This window comes from Poecilia reticulata, chromosome 15 (assembly GCF_904066995.2).
Source record: "Poecilia reticulata chromosome 15, P_reticulata-male-v2, whole genome shotgun sequence".
Taxonomy (NCBI): domain Eukaryota; kingdom Metazoa; phylum Chordata; class Actinopteri; order Cyprinodontiformes; family Poeciliidae; genus Poecilia; species Poecilia reticulata.
In genome coordinates this window covers 8,983,875-9,001,909 of record NC_088844.1, presented here as the reverse complement: position 1 = coordinate 9,001,909, position 18,035 = coordinate 8,983,875, and the positions used below count along the sequence as shown (strand labels likewise).

General features: G+C 39.7%; 1 long non-coding RNA gene across 3 annotated transcripts in view; it reads left to right on the top strand.

Annotated features, from left to right (window-relative positions):
* LOC103476440 (uncharacterized) overlaps window positions 1–18,035 on the top strand; it is an 88,219-nt gene continuing 70,184 nt past the window's right edge. The window contains exons 1-3 of one of the 3 annotated variants that reach the window (XR_014091275.1): window positions 1–214; window positions 290–349; window positions 17,343–17,432. This is a non-coding gene — a long non-coding RNA (uncharacterized LOC103476440). Of the gene's footprint in view, window positions 223–289; window positions 350–17,342; window positions 17,433–18,035 lie in introns of all 3 variants that reach the window. The other 2 variants (XR_014091274.1, XR_014091273.1) reach the window with 2 other exon arrangements.

Genomic DNA, 18,035 nt, shown 5'->3' with positions numbered 1-18,035 from the left:
GGGAGGGAGGTAGGGGGACTTTTTAAAAATTTATTCCGACCTGCAGAAGTTTGAAAGTGAAAGAAAATGTGTCAGGGTCATGTTGGTGCTCAGTGCGCGCCTCGTGAGTGCTTGGCTGATTTAAAAAGAAAAAAAAAAAAAAAAGAAAGAAAACGAAAAAGAAAAAAAAGAGCAAAGACATGCAAAAGTTGCGCCTGGCCGCCAGTGACTCGGGGTAAGTCTGTGAGTTCATTTTTTTTTTGTTCTATGAATTAAACGCATAAAAAAAGTTAAGTTCTCCACTTCACAGCTGTGCGGTCCCTTCAAAGCCCAAATGAGGAAGCAGCTTGTGCCTGTGACTTTGATGAAGGTGCATTTACCTAGACTGATTTTTTTTTTTCTTTTTTGCAACTTGACTGTAGCTACGACTATATTTTTTCTTTGATGGAGTTTAGAAAAGCTGAAAGGTTCTGGAGGCCGTGCAGCGTTCACTCATGCATAATGGGCGGTTTGTGCAGAGATAAAAGGAAGTATGCGGTGTCAGACAGAGATAGTATGCAGGTCCTCCTCTTCCTTTTTTATTTTATTTTTTTTAAAAGTTATTGAATGGCTTGACCTGACGCAAGGTTATTTAGCTCTGCGTGATGCATCATAGCACCCGCCAGTAACTGCATCTTCATCCACAAACTTAAAAATCATCAACAAAAACACCATATATCTATATAAAATCTCACGGTCTATTTTTGAAACCAGCGTCAGCTCCTATGGGAGCCTCGAGCCGGAATGCAATGGGCGTCGCCTAAATTATTAATCCATTCTCCGGCTTCTCGGGAAGTTGGGTGGTGCGTTCACGGGCGCTTGAAGTTCCTTTATGAGCCAGAATTAGAACTTTCAAAGCCGCGACTTAGCTACTCTTTATTGTCAAGTCTTCAGAAACTGCCCTTAATGAGAGCATAGCAATGAGAAAACCTTTAATGGCACAAAAAAAAAAAAAAAAAAATCCTACAGAAGTTCTGTGTAATGTTTGACACAAGTCATGCAGCGGACACACACGGCACACACACGAGAACGTTTTGGGCTAAATGCAAAAATAGTGGGTGGAGGAAACTGACGCCGCACATCAACGTCAGCCCCTATGTTTAGATGTGATGGTGGCAGCGTAATGCTGTGGGGATGCTCCTTCCACTAGTACTCTGGGGCTGCTTTTGTGAAGGAAAAGTGTTGAACTTTTTTGGACTGATTAAATTTTTTTTTTTTTCAGGGTTATATTTCCTGTTAAAGTTATTTGTGTTAGATTTGAAATCACCGGCGTCAACTCAGAGCCACCTGGAGACAAATAAGTCATTGGTTCAATGGAAGATTTTTGGGTTTCAAACCGAATACGTTGGAGTGCAGAGTAAAAAAAACACAACCTCCATGGCTTCTTAAGTGATTTTAATTGAAGACACATTGCTGCTCTCCAGTTACGTTTGAATTGATGACTCCCAGCCTGTTCTACTGGGTTCAACACAATTATTGTGCATATTTACACCAATTCAAAGTACACAAGACACCACCAACTGGCATAAGATGTCCTGAGAAAATAAGTTGCATTGTTGAAACTACACTTTAAGAAACACAATGTCATTGTTTTCTTTTTGCAACATACTCCTATTGGTTTAGAAAAAAAAAGAAAGAAAACTTGTGTCATGGCTTTTATTAGCAGTGTCACAGGATGCTTTGGCATGCCATATTCGAACTCAGAGTATATCTTAGTCTTGTGCAGTCTCCATCTGTGGGCTGTTCTTCGTAATAAACCATTATTGTGAGCCACAGATGTGAAGGAGATGGCCTAAAGCCTGAATTCTTGTTACTGCATTTGAGACTCTTATTTTGAAATGAGACAGGAAGTGCAGTATTTTTATATCTAGAAGAAAATGCTGACAAAAAAAGCAGTGCTCTCTCTAAGAATACCTCGACTGGCTGACTGTTACTAGCTTTAGAATAGTTAGCAACTATCTGTTGACTGTTTCACAGAATCTGGACTGCAGTCGTGCACTTTAGCACATTTTCTAAACATATAGAAATGTCTTGCCTGACCTTGAACAGAAAAGAGTTTCTTTAAAGCACAGTTGAGCTCAAATCTTGTCTCGTCCTCTTAAACCCACTATTGTAAGTCGTCCTGTCTGCTCTGGATGTAACTTTAGGTTTTAGTTCTCGTTTCTCTCCTCCCAGACCGAACGTAGCCTCCAACTGAACTCTGAAGGAACCTCCCGAAAGTCTTCAAGCTACATGTTATTGAAAGCTTACAGCTTCTTACAACATTTATTGGGAAATACTGCAGTTATATCAGATTAAAACGACTTGCGAACGTGGTTTTTAGCTGAAAAATAGCCCTTCCTCTGATCTACACCACTTTCCTTTCACATCAATTTCCTGTTTTCAATAATATTTGAAGTTACCTTTTGACTTTAAAAAGTGTTTTATCTTTATTCGTCACACTTGAACTGTTTCTTTTTTTCTTCTTATTTTCACTTTCTAAGAAAAGATGTAGCTTTTCTTTCATGCAAAACTCAAAGCAACTGGTTTTTTTTTTTTGTGCTCAACTCTGTTTTACCTTCCTCCTTCACATTTTCTTTTCCCTGTTGCCGCCAACCGACTTCTCTGCTCACCCCCCACCGAACATGTACATTAACCCTGCCTGGCGGTGTGAAGTGTGTGTGAGAGTTTCATAATGAGTGACATGGGGATTCCCTGTCCCTGTTTCCTTCATTCATGTGGCTGGAGTCTGAGGTGGTGCAGAACTGTCAACCCGGATATGAGCTGAATATTGAGTGTGTTTTAAAAGAGAGAGGAAGAGAAACTATGTGAGAGTGAGCATGCATGCGTGTGTTTGTGTGCGTGTGCACAAAGCGAGGGAGTGTGTTTGCATATTTTATTGGTCTCACTTTTATTCAGAGAGGGTTGTACTTTGAGATAATTTGTTCTGTGCTTTTATCGCGTTATTCTCTGCCTGATGCGCTCCTCGGCAACCTTCGCAGCACAAACTTCCTCTTGTCACTTTGAGGCTCTTTTGCATCCACAGCAGCGATGCTGTGGATGCAAAAGGAAGTGAGGCTTGTAAAGTCTTGCGAGATGTTAACTGATGCCGAATTATAAATACCTCGGTGACAAGATCTTAGATTATGTAAGAAGTATTTTTAATCTAGATTATGGTAAGGTTGAGAAGGTGCACAAGCAGCACCTCGTTTATTTATATGGCGCCGTTAAAGGGATATCCAAACGCTATATTGTCATGTTTCACATAAGCCAAAAAAGTATTTAGACGGGAAACGGATGAGGCTTCCGTGTAAAATAAGTGAACACAATGTGTAAAGCATTTTCGTTGAAGTAATTCATATGTAGAGGTATGCATAAAACTACAGGCAGCTTCTTACTGCAGGTAAAATTATAACTGCTTAGAACCTTTTAGCAAATCCTAACCTCAGTTAACCCCTATTAGGGTGCAACAGCAGACACACAGCAGCCACTGTCAAAGCGAAGCAACGCCAGTTTCTGCACACATTTCACATGCAGCAGTACGTCTCTATGGGGCATCAGCAAAAGTATTCTCCATTTTCAGACGAGGTTTGAGTACATTCTTGAGTTTTAAAGGAACTCTTCTGATAAATCCTCTCTGCATCAGTCCAGTGGACGTATGTTCCCCCCCAAAGTCTGGGTTAGTTTTTGACATAGTTTAATCAGAACTGATATTACCTTGCTGTAGTGTGCCACCCAGTGGTTTCTTAGTGTAGCACAATTTTTTTTTTCTTGAAGCAACGTCTTAGTCTGAGCTTGATAGCAGAAAGGTCTCAATCAGTCTTGGACAATAAAATGGCTCTGGAGTGTTGATATAAAATGCTGGAAGACCAATAACTATTAAACGAGTTGCAGTGCCATTTAGGTGAACTAATTTTACTAAACAAAACACAAGTGAAAGCTCTTGTGATGGTATGCAGACTTTAGTCTTACCAGTACTAATGTGTTTTCTCAATAATATCTGATGGATGCAGACACAACCTGCTGCTTTGGTCAATTTCTGTCTCTCAGGAGGATAAAAATGCGTTCCTCTCCTGTTAGTGTTTCTAATATCCTGTTTTAGATTTTGGTTTTGTAAACAATGGTTAGCATGAAAGGTTTGCTTACTATGCAAACCATTTATGCATATAGAAGCTGATTGGCTAAGGATCCTCAACTTATGTCCCCCTCTACCCCGCTCCATCAATCAATCAATCAATCAATCAATCAATCAATCAATCAATCAAATTTTATTTGTATAGCACATTTCAGCAGCAAGGCATTTCAAGGTGCTTTACATAATAAAATAAATAAATAAAAACAGCATGTGACATTGAATAAACAATGTCACATCCTTTACATTCCTTTACATACATTACATACAATTTACATGCTCTACATACAAACATAGAGCATACATTATGCTCTATGTTTAAAATTCCACTCAGTTTACATCTGGAATTTTCCCGCAGTTTGAGCTCTTTAGGAATAAATTTATGTTTGTAAAGTCATCTCCTTGGTCGCAGCAGGGGTAAAAAAAAAAAAAAGCTCCCTTTCTCTTGTTACTGTGTCGCTCGTCCTTTGTGTTGCTAGTCGGTAAGCATGGAAATGAAGTCAAAGCCGGAACCAACTGATTGCAGGTTGCTTTGTGTGTGCTGCACCTCCTCGTTGGCAAATAAGAGGGAAATGTGCATGCAAGATGTTGCTCCGGAAACTCAGGCCAAAGTTGAGCAAAAGTGATTGTCAAAGTTGCGAAGGTCGCCTAAAGTTCAGCTTCAAACTGTCTCAGACAGGTGAGGCGCGGCTGAAGTTATCGGCTCTTTGACTGTGGATGAGCCACGGTAAACCTTCTCTTTGGTGGCTGACGGGTCATGCAGGCATTGAGCTTTAGAAACATGTCACACCTAAACGCTTTCCACATTGTTCCACCTGGATGTGACTCAGACGGTGTAGAATTGAACAGGCCAGTCACTGAATGGAGGCTTGAATTTGTGGGAAATGTTCTCTAGTACGTATCAAGGTTTTTTTTTTTTATTAGCAACTGAAACTGAGAAACCATTTTTTCCGCGTAAGGGCCTGTAAATGAAAGGAAGATAGATAATATGACACACTTTGATCTGCTCAGACAGCCAACAGCGCCACATGCAGCAAATGCAAATTGTGCAGCTGATGACACAGCTGCATGATTGGTTTACGGGGCTTCAAAACCAGATTGAAACATGAAACCTTGTGCATGGCCTAGAATGCTAAAATGAACATTTTATAGATTCAAAACCCCAAGCAAAGCAACTAGTTCTGGAGAAAATGCATTAAAATGGTCAAATTGGTGTGAGTACCAGGCTTCCTTCTTGTAGTAATCTTCATGACGGACCAGAAAAGCTGTAAGATGATTCTTGCAGGGGTACTGCTAATCTTAGTGCAATACTTGTGCTAAAAACAACAAAAAAAAACCCCTCTATATAATAACTTGATTATGCGTATTATTTGAAAAGACGCAGCGATGAAGATTAGCCGTAGCGCAGTCCTGACACTGTCGACTTTTACCTCATCTGACTTCTCCGCCATAGATGGATCGCTTCACTTTTCTGAGCTCGCTGTCAACACGTCCTCCAGCAGCTAATTCTGCTCGGAGGCAAACATGGAGTATTTATGATTTGCAAAAATGCAAATCCCAAGTGGTTCATTCAAATGAAAGCGAGCCTCTTGTCTAAGGTCGCATTGACAAAGTCAGCCGTTGCGTCAACTACTGTGCAGAAACTAAAGCTTTTCTCAAGTCAGCTCGCTCGCTCCTTTCTCATTGTTGGCTCAAATTTTGACAACTTTGTCTCTAGTCATGCAGTCTCATTTTCCAGATTAGAAATAAATAATAATAATAATAATAATAATAATAATAATAAAAAATTGCCTCTGGGTTGCAACACAGATCCTTCAAACAGATTTGTCTTTAAACAAATTTGTGAATGAGGAACTGTACTTGCACTTTCTCCAAATAACCAATGTTGAAACCTTGCAGCTGTGACTCCATTTTCATGTTCCCCATTTCTGTCAGAGCTGTTGTGCTGTTCCCTTTACATAAATAGTTTAACACTCTGTAAAGTATGATTACTTGCTATGGCTAAAACAGCATATTTCGTCTGTATTCACTTCGATCTAGGATGACTTTGTTCTAGTTTGTAGCAAACCCTTGGCTCACAGGGGGAGAAAATTAGCCTAGCATCACTACAGTCAAGTTTGAATTAAAATAGCCAATATCCTTCTTAGATTCTATGAAAAATACTCAGACTAAGAAAAAGTTTAAATGATCCAAGAGTTGATCTTGAAATTCCGAGTTTATGACAGAAAAGGTGCTTACCCTGCTCCTCTAGCTTTAAACTGAGGGCTAGCTTACTAACTACATTTGAATAGTAACAGTTAGCATCTCATAGCTGCTAGTAACTTCCTTAAACCTTAATGAAACTACAGGGTGTAGTTAGTTGGCAGTGTTTTTCCACTTTTTTACATCTACTTGGCTCTATTTTGTTTCTCTTTGGTTGTGTTGACATTTTTATTTGAAAAAAGTCTAACTTCCTTTATAGCATGTAATGTGTCCTAGCATTCCTCCTCAGTCTGTTCTTTACTATACAAGAACTACAAAAAAATAAAATAAAATCACCTGGCCACTATAAGAGATTTTTTTGTAAGAACGTTTATTGAAAATGTGAACTGGCTATGCTAACTAATGCTAGCTAGTCCCATCTTGTCGCTAACAAATGAGCGTTCCCAAATTAGCTATTGCACCAGTTGTGTTTGGAACAAACAAATAGTTGTCAATACTCTTTGTACAACCATTAGCATGCGTGTTCTATGGGAAGAACTACAGAGAACAATTAAAAATACGTTTTTATACCAATTAGTGACAGCTAGAGGTTTTGATTGCCATACCTCCAGAAAGACCTAAACTACCATCTCTTCCTGGCAACGAACAAGACCGATTATCACTGAGGAATTTTTAATCAGCTCTTGAGCAAGCTATTTCTTGTAATACCTGCTTTTGCTTATTGCATTTCTTTCTTTCACATCTCAGACTGTTTACTGATTGGAGAAATATTGTGAATCTTTTTGAACTTGAAAATGATGAGATCTTCAAGTGTTTAAACTTTTCCAGCAAGAAAACACTCAGCAACTCTTGGGTGTTTTCTTAGAAATCACTGTTTAAAAAAAAGTATGCAGCAGAACATTTAGCCAAGAAGCTAAGCATCAATTCAGTGGTCGTAAATGCAAATAGGTCTAGCTTGAGGCAAAGGGGACAGTAGCACTTCCTCTTGCACTCAACACCGAGTGACAATGTGATACAGCCTATTTTAGTAAATTAAAAAGAAAAAAACTGTCTTGAATATCTCAGCTTTTCAGGAACTCAGAATGGCAGCTTTGTTTGTAGTTTGACAGGCAACTGATTAGCTTTGGAGCCTGAGGGCTTATGAGAATCTAAATCTTTTCTCATAACGCAGAACAAGAAAACCACAAAAAGCGTTTCACAAGACAAGACAGTTGCCTCAGTGAGTATTTTGCATAATAGATTGCAGAAGAGCTATTATCAGTATTTACTGACTAGTGTGGAGCGTTTTTACGCAGGCTTGAGGGTGAAGGTGCAAATTGCAGAAGTAAAAAGGTACTGTAAGCGTGCATCGCGCCTTTCATTCTAGCTGTTTGAAATTGATGTGCACATGGTGTGTTGGTGAACTGACTTACATGATCTTCTGTTTAAAAAGGTAACTTTGGGCAAAAAGTAGCTTATTATGGTGGACATCAGCATGTGTGCACATTGGTTGTGGCGTCGGTGTCTCTTTCTGTGACTGGCTGACATCACTTTTTTGGACGCGTGATGGCTGTATATTTTTAGACACTCCATCTATGACGCATAAGGTGCCTCTGATAGTATTCAGACTTTATCTAATGGAGGCATGAGTTGGGTTGACATCTGTTTCGCTGTCATCATCTTGAAGTTCTTGACTTTCTTATAAGGTCTTTGTCAAATGACTTAACATGTGAATTGCTTTAATCTGCTGGCGACAACTGAGTCTTGCGCTGGAGCCGGTTAGACGATGCTCAGCGGCCAAGCAAGATCAAGAGGACAAATTCTCATGCCTTCAACGGCTCTCTGTTTGATTTCAGTAGTTGAACTCTCGAACAAATCCTGCAAAGCCAACGTAGCTCAGTCACACCTATACCCACACCCAGGCCTGCAGCGCGCGAATACCATATGGTCACAGCACCATACCAGTTTACAGTTGAAGCCACTGGTTTCCAGTAAGACGTTGCCACAGCGTATGCCTGGGAAACATGGGGGCTATGCGCCAGCACTCATGTAGATGCCATTTAAGGGGTTAACTGTCTCACAATCTGAATTAGGCAACTAACGGCTGCCACAAGCTCACCATACAATACTACTGTGGTGTTCTTAGTCAGAGCTACTGGTTTCCAGTAAAGAACTGCACCCGTCAGCTTCACAACAGAGGAAGTGGTGGTGGTGGAGTGCGAAACTCTGTTCATAAAAAGAAGAGAGGTTTCATCTGTCAATTGCTTCCCTTTTCAGGCAAAAGGCTTCTGCCTCTTCTTTCATGCGTCCTCTCCTTTGTATTTCATGCAACGATGTTGGGAGGATTTCCTGTCAGTGCGCCATCAAAGAAAGGATCAAAGGTCATGGGAATAACACGGTGCATTAAACAGAAATTGCTTTCTGCAGCTTCAGGTGCTGCTTACTTTTCTCACGCAGTCTTCACAGAGCATTTTAAAAGCAGGACTTGCATATCGTCACCTTCCGAAAATAATAGCCTAAGTCTTTTTTTTGTTTTGCCAAAATTGATTTGTGTTTTTGTATTTGCCTAAATCATCTATTGGCAAAAAAAAAAAAAACAAAAACAAAAAAAACAACAAAAAAAAACCTCTGGTCATTATTTTAGGAAGGTTACGATATGTGCTTGTTAGCAAATGAAGACACAACTATCTGTCAGAACTCCTTGGATTTAGGATCTGAGAAAAAAAGAGACAACAAAATCTCTTGATGCACTGTAGTTTTAAGTTTTAGATTCTCTAAGCTTTTCATACGTTGAATTACATTGCCCTCTAGCGGAAGAGCTCATTTGTTACATAAAATGGAACCGAAAGAGAATGTTTCTGCACAGCGTTTGCTGCAGCAAAAGAAGTTTCAATCTTTTGATGAAAGCAAAACTGGAGAGAAAAGCATTGAGTTGATTTGTAGCCAAGTGCTTGAAGGGAGCATGCAAATGAATGTCAGAGTGGATGTGCCATACTGAAACTATACTTGTAAAGCTGTTAGTCTGGAAGATTGATGAACTTTTCTTTTCCTTTCACATTAGACAGTGACGTCTGTTCTGCTGCTTTTTATTAATTTTTGAGAGATTACAACAGATATGTAATTATAAAAATCGTCTAAACAAACAATTTACCATCAAGGTTGGAGCCAGACTCTGAGGACCAGGCCTTTCACTACTCTCTGTCTCCATCTGCTGTCTGAGTTAAAAGGGCGCCAATCTCACAGACATCCTTCACTGGCAAAAGTGTGGGGCTTTTGAAGACGTACTCCCAAGATTTAAAAACGGTACACAGTTTAATGGACTAAATCTTTGCCTTCTAGAAATGTGACTGCATGTAGAAAACAGCTTGGATGATTCTTAAAAGCTTTTTACACATCTACATCCAGGTTCTAAGAAATATTTAGTTTTGACCAGCTCTTCCGGTTTGGACAAAGGTTTCAGAAACTAAACCTTTGATTTGGACTAATTTCCTCAAAGATTTTCTGTTGAATTAAGATGTGGAGGCTATGGTTGCCATTGGAGAACAGTGCTGATTTGAGTCTGATGCCATTATGGGCTATGTTGCTCCACCAGAGGATGGGTTGGCTACACGGAGGTTATAAAGGGATGGACATGGTCATCTAGGATCCACAGGTAGGCTGATATGGCTTTGGTACTACGGGTCACAAAGTGTGCCAAGAAAATATCTCCCAAAGCATTACACCACCAGCTGCTGGCCGGGTGGCTCTGTGGTGACCCTGACATCTGAATGCGGAAATCTAAATTCATCAGACCTATTTTTTATCTGTTGCTATCCAGGTTTGGTGATCTTATGTGGACTGTAATCACAGCTTCACTTGTGTTGCTTCTTTAGAGATTTTTTTTGGTTATTTAACCTGCCTTTCTATTATCCATTCCAGTGAGACTTGAGCCGATCAGGCATAACGTTTGGACGACTGACCGATGAAATGGTCAGGGTACCTATTTGTTGGTGTGAGCATTTAGTTCTTAGAATTGGTATGGCAGGAAGAAAAATGTGCTTCTTAATTCCATCATCTCACCGTGTAAGGGAACCTTTTAGTCTTGTTGGTCAAGTGAAAGATGTTAGAAGAAACAGCTTAAGAAAAGCTTTGAGATCACTGTTTACAATCACCGTTTATGTTTATGATTTTGCCAGAAACCTAGACTTAGTGTACAAAGACAACTGAAAGTCTCACTGGTCATGTGAAAGATTTTGACTGGAAATTTTTTGCAGCATTGCCACTTTTTGCTTATGGGAGTATATTTAACCATAAGCTTGTCAGGATGCCCATACTGACCCCTGTTCAATGCCAAAAGAACCAACCATGAGTAGAATTATTTTTGCATTATTTTGGGTGATTGGATGTGTGCGCATGGCTCACCTGGGAAACACACTGCAACAGAATGGACATGGGGAAAAAGGGAAGAGGGTCAAGGAGGTCGTGTTCCATTGAATGACCTTGGGTCTTTCTGTTCTTATCGGTGTCCCCATGACTCATTGCATCAACATAAGAAATGTGTACACTCTTTCATGGAAACTGTATGCCCTGATGGCAGCATGTGTCCTAACACACAGCAAAAATAGTTCAGGAAAGCGCATCACTGAATGCTAGATGTTGATCTCTGTCCAGTCGAACGTCTGTGGGATGTGATGACCAAATCAGACCAATCTAAGGGGAGGGCTAAGATGCTAACATCTAGCTGGCAGACGCCACATCACAGCCTCGAGTGATCTGATCAAATCCATGTCTTGACAGATCAGACATCTGATCTGTCTACCACTGCAATGTCATACTAAGCTCCCATTGCTTGACCGCATGTAACTCCTCTTTGAAGCCAGAAGAGGGCAGCATTTTGCAAATCCTCAAATTAGCGGAGGATTTGTGCCGTCTAGCTCAGAAATAGTGGCTTTAATCGAGTCTATAGCGTCGCTATTATTTCCATGGATGATCACTTGAAACTCCGCCCCCTGGGAATTTCAGATATTGATTGGCTGTCATTGATTAGAACACTTTATAAACACAATAAAGGAGGAGCAGTGAGAAAGAGCCAGGTTTTGGTTCACACACTAGATCAGCCCAGTGGGGGCAGCTGTGGCAATAATTAGTCTAGTGTGTGTGTGTGTGTGTGTGTGTGTGTGTGTGTGTGTGTGTGTGTGTGTGTGTGTGTGTGTGTTAAACACCTATCACAGTGATTACTGATTGAGTTGCGTAGTATTGTTCCACTTCTGACATGACAAAGAGGTGACTGCAGGTGTTCCAATATGTTCCTGTCTTTTTTTTTTCTTCTAGTTTTTTATTCATCTGGATAGTGGCCATGAAACGAGAAAACTTTAGAGCGATCAAACTGAAGGTGAATGTAACTCAATGCACCGCGGGTCTGTGGCTTATGTGGTATGGAAAAAGTCCCAAAATATAGTTCCGTGGTGAAATGATTCAAAGTTTGCAAGAAAACAATGGAGGATGTGTTCACAGGATCCCTTTTTGTCTTTGCTGCTCTGGTTCCTGCATGACCTATTGATTGACTGACTGCCTCACATGCTCGCCCACTGACTGACTAACTGGTAAAAATACATACGGCCATCCACACGCATACAAATTTGCCTGACACCTCTGTATTTGTATGTGAAATACTCCATGTCCTAAACAAAATTAATTCATAAGTTAAAAATAACTAACCTGCAGAAAAGAAAGAGATCAACCAGAAAAATAAGCAAATTAATAAAGTAAGCTAAATTTAAAGACTTGGCAAAAATAGACCAATTGTTCTTGTAATCTAGCTTCTTGAGCTAAACCTTGCACTGTGATTTTATTTCTGCAACAATCATACCCTTGAAGTCCACAAAAGTAAGCTTTTAATTTGAATAGACATATTTATAAGATGACTGGACAAATAAAGGAGGGTTTCAGTTTAATGTATTTACAAAATTGTTTCTATGAACTATTGTAAGCAGTTGGTATTTTACCTGTGAAATCAAAGTTCAACAATTAAAATTTAGTTTTTAGTCATTTTTGTTCTGTTGTGTATCGACTCTTGTCTGTTTTTAGTAGGAATTACACTCATAAAGCACAAGGCATGACCGTCCACCCTCTCCTGGCCCTACGCTGGCGTGATGGGCCAGGAGAACATTTATCAGAAGCAGCAGAGAGGCCCATTGTATCTCTGGACAGGGGAGTTTAGTCAGACTTGCAACTTTAATTCTCTAAAGGCCTGTATGCACATCACTTTATATTATATTTTTCTTTGTGGTTTTTGAAATTCATGTCCCGCTTTCTTTATTTCCCCCTTAATATGAGCAGCGATGTGTTAGTCGATCACATAAAACTCCAATAAACTGCATTGATTTGTGGTTCTGTCAAGGGCGGGGGGAGAAAAAGTAAGAAGGCTGAAGGTCTTGTGTGCACGGGATTTCTGTTGGATCTTTAGTTTCCCTTTAAAGCCCTAAAGTATGTAGGTCAGGTTAAGCAGAAGTGTAAAGCTTTCATTTGGTGTGACTGTTTGCCGGCTGTTTGCATCATGTGTTTCAGCGTCGGGTCTACCCCTCTGATTCCTGGAGAGAGACAAGCTGCCTCTGCGCTTTCGCTGAGAAAACAAATGCAGAAATACAAAAGAAAAAAAAAATCCCTACAGATTATCACGTTTCTTTCTAAAAGCTGCACTACGTGAAGTTCCTCGTTAGGTCACGTACAGTCGTTCGCTTATCAAAGGAAGTCGGTAAGATCTGTAGCCAGCTATGAGTTCAAACTTGGATCCAGGGGGGTTGTTGCAAATTAGGATGCCGCAATAAATTCAGGTATTTCTTGAATTACCTTAAACAGTCATCCGCTTGACACAAAGGACACAAACTCTTTCTTCTGTTCAGCTGTCTTTCCAGATGACTGATTTTAAATGAATTCCGTCTGTAGCGGTCCACATCAGAGAGAGAGATTGTGCAAGCAAAACAACTGCGCTTTCCACTTTTGCCTCCCACACTGCGTCTCTTGGTCTGACTGGATGGTGACTGTTAGATGGTGTCTGAGTGAAAGTTTTATTGTCGAGACAAATGTGAAAGTCAGTCAGACACAGTGACCTGGAAACTTCGAGCTTTTATTAGTTTCCAGTCTCGCAGTGGAACTTCGAGGCCTCCCTCCTGTCGCGTTGGCGTCCGGACGCTTGTGCCAACGTCGCTGAAATAGCCTCTGAGTGAGGCTATTATTAGCAGTCAATTTTTATGCACCTACAGTTGACTAAACATAGTTTCTCTTTTTTTTAATTTGATCAAAGCGTTTGAAATGTGCAGATCTACGGAGACGTCCATGTGCATTAATGTAGTTGCAGTTGAGCCTAAACTTATTCCTGACAAATTTAGATTTCAAATAATTTCAAATTTGATTTGAGGAGACCGAAATTATATAAAAATTATGTTTATGTTTAAACAGAATTCAAAGTAATTATTAACAAAGCCCTCAGTGGCATTACAGCAGTTATGTTTTTCATCTAATGTGTTTGACCATTTATCTTCAGTGATTTATCTTCAAGTTGGGACTGCTGCTGACATGACTTCCAGTCAAAAGAAGCATTTCAGTAAACCTAAATCTTCCAGGTGTATGAAAAATTTTGATCTGAACTCTTTGTATGATCTACATATTGGATAACATGAAAGTTTTTTTTGCCGCTCATTTAGTTTCTCCAGTGCGAAATATTTAAGGTATCGCCTTTTTAGCTTCTTTCTTTTAGAAAAATTAAAACAACTCATTTAAACCGATGCTCTATTGTCGGGTTTATCAAATTGCAGCTTTCAGCTAAAAATTTCAGATGTGCCGTTTAAAATCTTTTATGATGAGATGCTCCAAATAATTCACACACTGCCTGTCAGCGGGCTGAAAGATTAAAACACTTTTGTCTTTCATACAAGAAAGTCTTGAAGACTGCACCTAAATTGAACAGTTTTTCAATATGTTTGCTCAATGTATACTAATATAAACACAAATTTTTTTTTGGGCTATGGTAAAAATAATGGCTGCTTCGCTCAGGTAAACGAAATAGATTTTGTTAAAAACATTTTGTTTTAAGTCTACGTGTAAATACTGTGAAACTTTTTTTACTCTGCCAGGTCTGCAGTTTCACCAGCTTTCTTTATTCACCTTTTCTCTGACATAATAAATGATTAAATCATCAAACTGCAGCTAGTTAAGTTTAATACAACTTGAGTGTCTGATGTCTGACAAAGCAGCAAAGGTCACTTTAGACTCCATGGAGGAGAATCATTAAGAGCCCATCTGCGTATAAAACACATGATCACGGTGGTCTGCCCCAGCCATTATTCATCATAGACCACACACACGCACACACACACACAAGGAGACAGAAACGTATCAATATACAGTCTGGCTTCCTGAATGAGCTCTTAAAAGATGCCAGAATTAGGACCAGTACTGTAAACTTTCTCAGAGACAAATAAGCCAGTGTTCCCAAAGGAGGAGCGTCTCGCTGCCCTCTCTCACCCCGCTCCCGCCCCATCAGTCCATATGTCTGGCTTAATCAGATGCACAATAGCATCTCTGTGAAACACCTTCGTGGGAATTGAGTGCCGAGACTCCACAGGAGGTGAGTCAGATCCTCTCCTGACTGAGTCACGACGGCTCCGTGTCCGGAGTCTCCCAGGAACAGAGCAGGCGAGGCAGCTGCAGGGAGGGAGGAAAAAGGACGGCGAAAGACAGACAAGCCCCCCACCTTACTTTTTTTTTTCGAACTAAAAATGGTGCTGAAATCTGCCCCAATCAGAGACGTGATCTGGACACAATCCCCCTTTAATTAAACAGCTTCCCATTATTTATTTAACCTATTTTCAAAACTTTTGCACAAAGTACTTTGACTTGTTTCAGGTTGTGAAATAAATCACAAAAGTAACTTCATAAGCCTCGTTTTGACTAACAGACATAAGTTACTAACTGCAATTTAGTCTGCTCTGGTAAAGTTGTTGACAGTCTTCTACTAGCCACTGAATGGCGTCCGTTGTCCCTCTAGATGTGCTCAGACATGTAGACACACTCCTTGTGACATGAACTAAAACAACCAAATTCAGTAAGCGGATGTGTGGGTGTCTATTCCCACTTGTAAAATCTCAGAATTGTTCTGCTGGAAAGTGTTTCCATTGTTGAACAACGGCAGGCAATTTTTTCCACTTATGTCAACGCAAAAGCAACAAATTCTGAGGTAGATGAGGGTTGATCTCAGTACGGAAAGACTCTGGTGGGGAGATGGCATGATAAGAAGGGGATGTTAACATGAAAAATGGTCTCTAGTAGAAAACGTTACATACTTCAACATTTGATTTTCAGCCCCCCACCCAAAAAGAGGGCCTGATTAAGCTTTTTTTCTAGGTTGAGTTTGTCTCAATATATATATTCTGAAAAAGTGGTGCGATGTTAATCCTGTTGACACAATTTCTCAATTAGAGAATATGCATAAACAAAGCACACAAATTAGATACAGATCCAAATTAAATCCAGCTGGTCTGAGCTATTTCTATCCATTTTTGCATCCGGCTGCAACTTTCCCAAAAAAGAGAGATTTTTTTTTTTTTTTAGAAGAAGAAAAGTTCACTCATAATTTTATGTTTCAACCATAAGAATGTTGAGGGCAATATCTGAGTTCATCAGGGCAAAATCCAGACCAAACTTCAATTTCTACATTAGTTGTGATTGAATTTTCTAACACCTTGTTCAGTCCCCACAAATACCAGAGCATATCTGAGCGCTTATTCTTTCATTTCTGAATTAATTCACTTCATCAAACTAAGGCAGCAGCTAACTGCATTTTACAAGTTTAAGCATAAACACACAGTTTAAGTTCATCATCATTGTTATAAAATATAAGTTAAAATTGAGCGTACAAGATAGAAATAGCCTTTACTGTAAGAGAGGAAATTCAGAAAAATGTTACTTGCTGTGTTCATCTTTCTGATTGGCTGCCAATCAAAATCAGGTTCTTTGCTACTCAAGCTAACATAACGAGTAAAATGGACAACCCTGCAAAAAAACCTGAGCTGTGGAGATGAAATAAAATTTAATTTGATTAATTAAAGAGAATCTTTTCAGGTGAAATATTACGACATAAACATCAGATTAAGAGTCATAATGTACTTCCTAATAAAATGTTTACAACTCAGAATCAGAAGATGCGAGGCAGCATTTATGCTAAATGAATGCAATTATTTGTAAAAAATGACTAGCTTTTGATTTTATTTTTCTTCTGTCTGTCTGGTTGTTGACTGGCATGCAGGCTCTCTGAAATGTTTCTTTTCCAGTCGGCATCAGAGCTGCGCGATGTTGGGCTGCGGGTCATCCTGCAGTTTCAACGTGTGCAATGTTACAGTCACAAAAAGGCTGCTTATGTGGTTGACACTTTTCTATTTTAGTTGCTATGGATCCAAATTTTGCTCACCAACAATACATGTTCCCAATTTGGATGAACTTCATCGTCCTTGATGCCTGTTCCTGAGCTGAGATGCTAACACTCAGAATAGTGCTAGCTCATGATAAAAAAGAGAGAATAATGTGTGTTGAAGACGTAGGTTAATAATATAAATTGATGTTTTTTACACCCTAAACTGTTACCTCACCATGTTGTTGTCTGCTTTTCTGTTTTCTTTTTTTTTTTTTTTTAGAAATTCAAAGTAAATCTTCATGACTGGTATCAAATGAACCCCAATCAACTTTTCTAGGTCGTTTGTGGGGCGTGTCCTAAACAAGTCAAACTAGATTTTATAATCATTTAAAGGTTATATGTATATGTCCTATAATGCATGGACTCACTGTAGTCCAAAACTTACTATCATGTATAACATATGTCCAAAGATTCAGAGGTTTGGTAATTTAATCTTACTGTTAGTATTTCTGCGTTTTATTTCTGAGGGTTAGATTTCGTAAGAGCTGCCTCCTTAAATTTTTACTTTATTGTGAAGCATTTTTTTTCTCCATAGCATTTTGTTTCTAAACCTGTCTGTTTCTCTATCTGTCTCTCTATTTACAGTAAATCATCTCATTCGTTTCGCCGTGCACCGTAACAGCAAGAACTGGAAGGAGGACAATGAAACGAGGAACTGCTGACTTGCGTTTCCAGGTCTGTGTTACTGACTTCCCTCTGACACTCAGAGAACAGATGTGCAGCCATCCGTCATCGGCTGGTATTCTCGGAGCCAGACGTTATCGCACAGGAATCGAGCGAGCCTTTAAAAGTCGCCTTTGCCTTTTGTTTGCGTGACTGGCGAGATGAAGGGTGGGATTAGGAGAGTTGGGGCAAAAGGTAAAGCGCATGACAGGTTTCTGGACCGGCGCCCGGCATGAATACCGCTAGAAAGTTTAGGCTACCTTTTGACCAGGACTAGAGTTCGGCAGAGGGAAACTGTGAGCTCTGAGCACAGTCATCTTCATTGATGTTTGACTGAGTGATGCAATCCAAACTGCACGTTATCGTTCATCGACACGTGCAGCTGCCAAATTACTAACCTCGCAACTGCTCAGTGTCAGAGTCAAACTCTCAAAGGCCTTGCGGCTGGTATTTTTGAAATTTGTCCAGATTTGACCTTTAAGGCAAATGAAATGCTGAAACGCGAACTTATTTTTTATTTGTTTGTGGTTTTTTTTTTGTTTTGTTTGCTGCCAACGACAACTTGAATCCACTGCTTCAAAGAATCTTCACATGATAAAATCTGCAAAGCAGGCT